Raw genomic sequence first — 9,833 nt, forward strand, 5'->3', positions numbered from 1 at the left:
TCCAAATCCTAATTTTCTTAGGTAGCGCTACTGTCAACTTCCACCAGATGTTTTTACATCTAAAATGAGATTTCTGCATAGTACCTATTGGTCAGAGCAAGAGGTGGCCTGCAGTTTTGGCCAGAAAGACTACAGTTGATCAAACCTCCAGGCTTCCACCCACCTAATGAGCAATGCTTGCTTGAGATAAACTACATATAAGGAAAGCTAGGTAAATGCAGCCCCAGTGTGGTTTCTGAAGGCCCAGCACTATCTGGTTCTTCTAAAAATAACCCACCAAAATCATAAGTCACCAGTACTTTGTTTACGTAGAGGGTTGAGACACTGTGGCTAAAACCGGGGAAGGCACAGGTAGTGACTGAGAGCATCAACAGGAACTACAACATCCTTGTTACCATGTAAGGGAAGAAATGTTGGGATATTTAATCAAATGCAGTGGTCTTCCAAAAGATCCTGAAATATTGAACTGTAACATATTTTATACTGGAAACTATTGTTAAGGTTAAATTTGAAACCCAGTTTTTCTTGGTTGGGAATGCTAAATGACCATTTAGGAAGAACATTTGGAAGCATGCTACAACATATGACAACAGCCACAAGAATTGTTATGCTCAAAGATGTAAGGAACCAGTTATCCCATTTTTTGTGTCAGGAGTGACTTGAAAAACTGCAAATTGCTTCTGGTGTGAGAGAATTGGCTATCTGTAAGGACGTTGCCCAGGGGACGTCGAGGTGTTTTGATGTTTTGCCATCCTTGTGGGAGGCTTCTCATGTCCCCGCATGGAGCTGAAGCTGATAGAGAGAGCTCATCCATGCTTTCCCCGGATTAGATTTGAACCGGCAACCTTCAGGTCAGCAACCCAACCTTCAAGTCATCAGTCCTGCCGGCACAAGGGTTTAACCCACTGCATCACCAGGGGTTCCTAGTTATCCTGATGCAAGAATGGTTAATGAATAAAAAAACCTCTTAAAAACAAAATGGGGAGAATGTAAGGGTAATGTTGCAAGCTAGTGACTCACAGGTCATCTATTAACTCTTAAGAGAAGCCACTAAAGCGGAAACCCTGCTGAGAACCGTCACAGTGATGTTTGGGAGGAGTTTAAAAAACAAATAAATACTTTTCTTCTTAGTGTTCTATAAGACTTGGTTTTTCAAACCACCTTGGGAGAAGCCCTTCCTGGCAGCTATTCCTAACATTTATGTGGGTGTGATGAGGAAGTGGCTGAGCTGTGTGTGGGGAAAGTGAGGAAGTTACTTGCTCCTCTCATGGCTCTTCTTCTGCTTGGATAAGCTCTCCCTGCCTCCAGCTCCTTGTGTCTCTAACAGGATGTGGCTAGGTTTTATTTCAGTCCACACTGGGTGCAGCTGACAGTGGAAGGATTCTTAGTGCCTCTTCGTGGGGATGGAAGCATCCGTCTATTTCCAACCCATGTACCTTGCTGCATGTGTCAATTCATAAATTGTATCATTTTCATTTCCACATGAAACTGCAAAAAATCCCTATAAAATTATGGGCATAAAGCTCTTTGTATGATTTCAAAACTTTCCACCCTGTTCAGATAGAATATGAGTTCTTCTCGGCATTTTTCATATTATTATTTTTTGCAAAACATTAATGTGTGCAGAATACATTTTTTAGTAAAAATGATCCCCCCTCCACACACATCAGTATTTTGCACAAAAAGAGTGTATTTCACATTAAATGTTGTGTTAAGTTGATTCTTATTTTAATAATAATAAAATAGCTTTATTTATATCCCATCCCATCTCCCTAAAGGGACTTGGAGCAACTTACAAAGCAACAATAGTACAACACAGAACATATACAATATAACAAAAGTTAGCCAAAATCAATAAATCAATAAAAAGCACCAAATGACTTAAAACAGGGGTTCTCAACCTGGGATCCCCAGATGTTTCTGGCCTACAATTCCCAGAAATCCCAGCCAGTTTACCAGCTGTTAGGATTTCTGAGAGTTGAAGGCCAAAAACATCTGGGGATCCCAGGTTGAGACATAAAAGAACAACATACAAGGATTAACATAAAAAGTCAGACAGAGTCCGTGGGACCAGAGTGCATCTGATGAAGTTAACCTAAACCTTATTTATTTATTTATTTATTTATTTATTACAATATTTATATCCCGCCCTTCTCACCCAACAGGGGACTCAGGGTGGCTTACAATAAAACACACATATAAAACCTGTACAATACACTATAAATCAGTTAAAAATTAACTTACATAAAACATTCATAAAACGCATTAAAATACAGATAGGCATGTTCAAGTTTATAAGACTGGGTCTGTCAATTGAGTTAATAGTAATTAATTGAGTTAATAGTAATTAATGCTGATTCTTATTCAAAGGCCTGGCCCCACAACCAAGTTTTAACCTTCCTACGGAAGGATAGGAGGGTGAGGCTGACGGGACCATGAGCAGGGCCTCATCTGATGATCTTAAGCTTCGAGGTGGGTTGTAGCGGGAGACACGTTCGGACAGATAAGCTGCATGGACCACTGTGGTCAAGTCCGGCTTCCCAAGGTACGGTCGCAGCTGGCGCACAAGTTTAACTGTGCGAAGGCTCCCCTAGCCACCACTGAGACCTGGGGCTCCAGGCTCAACGATGAGTCTAGGATCACCCCCAGACTGCTCACCTGGGCCTTCAGGGGGAGTGTGACCCCATCCAGCACAGGCTGTAACCCTATACCCTGTTCGGCTTTCCGACTGACCAGGAGGACCTCTGTCTTGTCTGGATTCAATTTCAATTTGTTGGCCCTCATCCAGTCCGACACAGCGGCCAAGCACCAGTTCAGGACCTGAACAGCCTCCTTGGTGACAGATGGGAAGGAGTGACAGAGCTGGACATCAACTGGGTACAGATGACACCGGATCCTGAAACTCCTGATGATCTCTCCCAGGGGCTTCATGTAGATGTTAAACAACATGGGAGACAACACAGAGCCCTGCGGGACCCCACAAGTCAATGGTTGTGGAGCTGAGCAGGCGTCCCCCAATGACACCATCTGGGACCGACCCTCCAGGAATGAGTGGAGCCACTGCAGAGCAGTACCCCCGAGCCCCATCCTGGCAAGGCGCCCCAGAAGGATACCGTGATCGACAGTATCAAAGACCACTGAGAGGTCCAGCAGAACCAGCAGGGACACACTCCCCCTGTCCAGTTCCCGGCGCAGATCATCGACTAAGGCGACCAAGGCTGTCTCGGTACCATGCCCCGGCCTGAAGCCAGACTGTGCCAGATCCAGAAAATCAGTGTCAACCAAGAATCCCTGGAGCTGTGAGACAACCAAATGTTCCAAGACCTTGCCCAAATAGGGGAGATTGGAGATAGGTGATATGCTGCCAAATTCCTCCTCTCAGTTAGCCCCAAAGATGGTACAAGATTCCTATGAATAGAGATATGCCCCAATTACACTTTCAGAACTCCAGTTACACAAACACTGAATTAATATGGACTGAATCCCATAAACTGATACTTAACGCAGGACTTAACTAAGTAACTTCTTCTAGTCCTGCATCCCAAACCTAATGGAAAAGTCATTCAACCATGCTCTTAATGTCAATAGCTTTGACCTGATGCCTGGTAAATTAGATTGGGGTAGGGGAATTACACTTGTGGCAATAGTGTCAAATTCGCACATACTACTTAAAATGATTTTGATGTTATTGCCACATTTGAAATGCTCCCAAACTTTGTTTATCAGATACCAGCTGCATGGAGATAAAGAGGTCTATTCTGCTGAGCATAGTTGAGTGATGTTTGCATCAGGTTTGAGGTGGATGGGTTTGGGACAGGAGAGTCAAGGACTGAGTCAAGTAAAGCTGATGTTCGATTCTGGTCACCAGTTCCTCAAGAAGGCCTGGCATTTTATGGTGGATTTATCAGCATGGAATTGGATTTGTAGAAGGCCAATGTGATTTTGAAAAGGCACTGTACAACTCATTGTTATTGTATTATCTTGTTTAAACTAGACTACTTTAGCTGCCATGGCAACATCCCATAAATGGTCTGTGGTGGAAAATTCTAGCTTCAAGTCATTTCTGATTTATGGCGACCCTAAGGCTATATCATGGGGTTTTGAGAGGGGCTGAGAGTGTGTGACCCACCCAAAGTCATCCAATGGTTGGAGAATTGAACCCTGATCTCCAGAGTCGCAGGCCCCATCTACACTGCCATATAATGCAGTTTCAGGCCTCTTCCACACAGCTGAATAAAATCCCACATTTTCTGCTTTGAATCGGAATATATGGCAATGTAGACTCAGAAAACCCAGTTCAAAGTAGATATTGTGGGATTTTTGGACTTGGTATTCTGGGTTATATGGCTGTGTGGAAGGGCTATCAGAATGCAATTTAACTGTATTGAACAATGTAGACTCATATAATCCAGTTTAATGCAGTTAAATGGCATTCTGGAACTGCATTGTTTAGCAGTGTAGGAGCCACGGTGGCACAATGGATTAAACCCTTGTGCCGGCTGAACTGTTGACCTGAAGGTTGAAGGTTCGAATCTGCGAGAGAGAGTGAGCTCCTGTCTGTCAGCCCTAGCTTCCCATGTAGGATTATGGGAGAAGCCTCCCAGCAGGATGGTGTCACGACCCAGGCTGCAGAGCACCAATAACCATACACAGAGGCCAGAATCTATCTAATATCTTTATTGTAGGAATATATAAAGTTAATAAAAACAAGTGTAGAAAATAGTCCAGAATTAGACCTTTCAGGAAAGGTCAGAATTAGTCCAAAAAAGCAATGTCCAATAAGAAATATTAAGGTCCAAAGTTGTAATCCAATAACCGAAACACTCACTTTGCCAAGCAAAGTGAGGGGAGATGACAAGGTCCTTTAGTCCATGAAACTTGAGCGAGGCTAGGAAATAACTTGATACTTGAAACAAGGCTTGAACGTGGAACAAGGTAACTAAGAACAAGAACAAGGTCCGTGGAATAACTTGATAAATCCGTGGAACAAGGCAAGGATTGATCCTGGGAAACAAGGCAAAGTCCGTAGATAAACAAAGGCTGGGAAGCAAGGCGAAGGCTGGATAGCAAGGCAAGGCTTGAGCAGGAGCGAGGCTTGAACCGGAGCGCGCTGTCCAGACACAACTCGCTCCGTAGGCTGACGAATTGACTCCGCGAAGTTACTACGCGGGTAAAACACCTAAATAGAGTCTAGCTTCCCGCCGAAGCAGTTCTCTGGGAATCAGAACCGAAAGCTAACTCTGAGACCAGATGTGAGACTCCCCAAAGATTCTCACGAGAAGCAGTCTTAATTGGCCACATTCTTAGCTGCAATCCTCGCACTCCTGCGCGAAGCTGAATCTAAACTTCTCTGTTGTTTACAAAACTCCCGGCGCAAGAATACGGGAGAAGTAGGCTCTGGGCTTGTTTGACATACTTCTGGGAGACAACTTTCTTGCAGGTGCAAGGTTCCCAGATCTGCCTGGGAAAGATCTGGCTGAGAGGAATCCAGTTCAGACTGGGAAGGTAAAAAACCCAAGTTTTCATCTTCATCAGGAATTACAATGTCCTGAGCAGGACTACAAGGCCCATGAGTCATCACACTATCCCCCTCCTCAAGGCCCCTCCCAAACTGGGGCCCTCTCCCCGAGGCGCGAGGTCGCGGCTTGGCGGGATAGGTCTGATGAAAGCGACGGGTTAGATCAGGAGCATGGACTGTGGAGGCGTCTTCCCAAGAGCGTTCTTCAGGGCCAAAACCCACCCAGTCAATGAGATATTGTAGGCGGCGGCGGTGAAAGCGAGAATCCAAAATGTCCTCAACCTCGAACTCCTCCTCCCCATTCATCAAAACAGGAGGGGGGGCCGGTTGGTCTGTATCAGGACGCACACCATCCGCCGGAAGGAGCAGGGAACGGTGAAACACTGGGTGAATGCGCATTGAACGCGGAAGTTGGAGTTTGAAAGTCACGGGGTTTAATTGCGCCACCACTGGATAGGGGCCAATGAAACGGGCATCTAACTTCCGGCAAGGGCGGTGGGAGGGCAGAAAGCGAGTGGACAGGAAAACCCGATCTCCTACCTTGATTTCGGGGCCCGGCTGGCGATGTTTGTCAGCGTGGCGTTTATAGTCCTCCTTGGCTTGGTCCAGTTGCTGGAGCAAAAGTTGTTGCACCGCTGTGAGTTCCTGCAGCCAATCCTCTGCTGCGGGAACCTCTGAAGTTTCAATGACAGGGGGAAAGAAACGTGGATGGAAGCCGTAGTTTGCAAAGAACGGCGTTTCTTTTGTAGAAGCTTGAACTCCATTGTTGTAGGCAAACTCAGACAGTGGTAACAGAGAAGCCCAATTGTCCTGTTGATAGTTTACATAACAGCGAAGATACTGCTCCAAAGTGGCATTGGTGCGCTCCGTTTGCCCATCTGTTTGGGGATGATGAGCTGAAGATAAGCGAGAGTCTATGCCCAATAGTTTTTGTAGTGCCTTCCAAAAACGAGAGGTGAATTGAGATCCACGGTCTGTGACTAAACTCTTGGGCAATCCATGTAGTCTGAAGACATGTTGAAGAAATAAATCCGCAGTTTCCTTGGCCGTGGGGAGGCCTTCGCAGGGAATGAAATGGGCTAACTTGGTGAATAGGTCCACCACCACTAAGATCGTGGTGAACCCACAGGAAGGTGGTAGGTCAGTGATGAAATCCGCGGAAATTATTTCCCATGGGCGAGATGGGGTAGGAAGGGGGTGTAAAAGCCCTGAGGGCTTCTCCCTTCGTATCTTGGAGCGCTGGCATACTGGGCAGGTGTTGACATATTTTTCCACATCCTTGCGGATCTTGGGCCACCAAAAATCCCTTAGGATCAGATGCATAGTTTTAAATAGTCCGAAGTGTCCTGCTGGTTTGCAGTCATGACACAGACGAAGCGCCTTTTCCCTGCCCGGTCCGGGTGGGATATAGACATGATTTCTATAGCAGAGCAGCCCATCTTTAAGTGAAAAGGGAAAATGCAGACCTTGGCGAAGTTGGTCCTGCGCCCAGGCATCTGCTTGCTGACTAGCCCTGATTTCTTGAGCACAGATGGGTCCTGGAGTAGGGGAAGTTGAACCAATGGGAATGGATTTGGTGTTCCCCACCGTGAGCGTGGCAAAGTTCTCAGGTTGTAGCAGTTGGGATTCAAAGGTCTCCTTGCGTCCTGCAGCGTATTCCGGTTTACGTGACAGGGCGTCTGCTTGCTTGGTTTGGGCTGGGGTCACATAATGGATCTGGAAGTTGAAACGTTCAAAGAATAAAGCCCAACGTTGCTGCCTCTGATTTAGTTTGCGGGCAGTTCTTAGATGTTCTAGATTACGATGATCAGTGTGGACTTCAATGGGAAATTTGGCCCCTTCTAGCCAATGTCTCCAAGTTTCAAAGGCTGCCTTTATGGCCAGTAGTTCTTTTTCCCAAATGGTGTAATTCCTCTCTGGTGTGGTTAGTTGACGAGAATAAAAGGCACAGGGGTGGAGGTGATCTCCCACCGGTTGTAAGAGTACAGCCCCAATTGCCACATCAGAGGCGTCCGCTTGCACCACAAAAGGGGTTCCAGGATTTGGGTGCTGTAGAATTGGCTGGGAGGTGAATAGTTTCTTTAGTTGCTGGAACCCTTTCTCTGCTTGATCAGTCCAGCGGAAAGGCTGCTTTCCACGGATGCAGCTAGTGATGGGGTCGGACCAGCGGGCAAAATCTGGAATGAACTTGCGGTAGTAGTTCGCGAACCCCAAGAAACGCTGCACCTCTTTCTTGTTAGTTGGCGCCCGCCATTCCAATACTGCTGAAACTTTGGCTGGATCCATGGAAAGCCCTAGAGGCGAGATGCGGTAACCAAGGAAATCTACCTCTTGTAGATCAAAAGCGCATTTTTCCAGCTTGGCATAAAGTCCATGATCCCGCAATCGTTGTAACACCATTTTGACGTGGTTCTCATGTTCTGATTGTGATCTGGAAAACACCAAAAAATCGTCCAGGTAGATTATCAAGAACCTGTCTAGATAGTCCTGAAAAATGTCATTGACAAAATGCTGGAACGTTGCGGGGGCTCCGCATAAACCGAAATTCATAACTCGGGACTCAAATAATCCGAATTTGGTCTGGAAGGCGGTCTTCCACTCGTCCCCTTCCCTGATGCGAACTAAGTTGTAAGCCCCCCGAAGATCCAGCTTGGTGTAAACCTTGGCTCCTCGAAGTCGATCCAGTAGATCCGAGATTAAAGGCAGGGGATAGCTGTTCCGCTTGGTGATATTGTTCAATGCTCTGTAGTCCACCACCAAGCGTAGTTCCCCTGACTTCTTCTTCACAAACATCACTGGGGAGGCGGCTGGGGATTGAGAGGGTCTGATGAATCCCTTGCGAAGGTTTGTCTCTAGGAATTCCCTGAGAGCTTCTTGCTCTGGTTCAGTCAGGGAGTAGAGATGCCCTCGCGGGATCGGGGCCCCCTCCACCAAGTCAATGGCACAGTCATAAGGTCTATGTGGGGGTAATTTTTCGGCTTCTTTCTCATTGAATACATCCCAATACTCGGAGTACTTCTTTGGCAAGGTGATGATGGGCTCGGTGTCTGTGGCATGGCATACCTTGGCTACGAGGCAATGGTTTTGGCAGTACGGTGAAGCAAACTGCAGTTCTCTGTTGGACCAGGAGATGTTAGGGTCGTGGAGAGTCAGCCATGGAATTCCCAAAATCACAGGGAAATGGGGAACCTCGGTAACAAAGAAGGAAATCTCTTCCATATGTTCCCTTATCCACATCCTGGTGGGTTCCGACCACTGACTTACGGGGCCCGTCTTGAGGGGACGGCCGTCTATGGCTTGCACCACACGGGCATTCTTGAAATCATGATATTGTAATCCCAGAGAGTCGGCATACTCTCTATCGATGAAATTGTTGGTAGCTCCAGAGTCTATCATGGCGTGGATCATGACGGGTCCCCTTTTTGCTGACCATAATGTGACCACGAGAAGGAACAGGACCCCGGTTGGCGGCTCTTGGATGGATTTTTTGACCGGGTTGGCGAGCCCCTCTACACCCGGTCGTTGGCTTCCCCCGCCGGCTGTGTGCCAGTCGGCTCAGACGCCTTCGTCTCCGTGGAGGACGCCGCCGCAAGACGGGCGGCAGGCTTCCCTTTGGCTGGGCACTCTCTGGCGAAGTGGCCCCCGTTCCCGCAGTACCAGCAGAGGTTTAAGCGTTGACGACGGGCCTTCTCGGCGGCATCTAGTCTGGGACGCACATTGCCCAACTGCATCGGCACCTCCTCGCCTCCTCTGGGGTATGGGGTTGGCGGTGGGGGTCTCCACACCGGACGTGGCTGAACGCTGGCGGGAGCGGGGGGTTTTGCCCCGGCTCTACTGCCCTGGCCTCGAACCCACTGTTTCCTGTTGGCAATCATGACTTCAGCCCGTAAACATTGATCAATGAGTGCCTCGAGGGTCTGGGGAGGATCCACCTTGGAGATTTCTTCCAGCATTTCAATGTTGAGACCCTCCCGGAATTGTCCCCTGAGGGCTACATCGTTCCAGCCGGTGTTGTGGGCCAGCACTCGGAACTCGGCTATATACTGAGACATAGGTCTGTCTCCTTGGAAAAGGCGACGGAGTTTGTGACCGGCTGCCTCCAAATTGTCCTCGATTCCCCAAGTCTCCTTGAGGTGGTCCAAGAAGTGTTGCGCTGATCTTAGGTGTGGAGAGGCTTGGTCGAACAGTGCCGTCGCCCAGCTGGCCGCTGGCCCGTCTAGAAGACTGTAAACCCATGCCACTTTGATGTCTTCTTGGGGAAACTCGGCAGCACGGGCCTCCAGATAAGCTTGACATTGGCGACGGAAGACATGAA

This window comes from Anolis carolinensis, chromosome 5 (genome assembly GCF_035594765.1).
Source record: "Anolis carolinensis isolate JA03-04 chromosome 5, rAnoCar3.1.pri, whole genome shotgun sequence".
Taxonomy (NCBI): domain Eukaryota; kingdom Metazoa; phylum Chordata; class Lepidosauria; order Squamata; family Dactyloidae; genus Anolis; species Anolis carolinensis.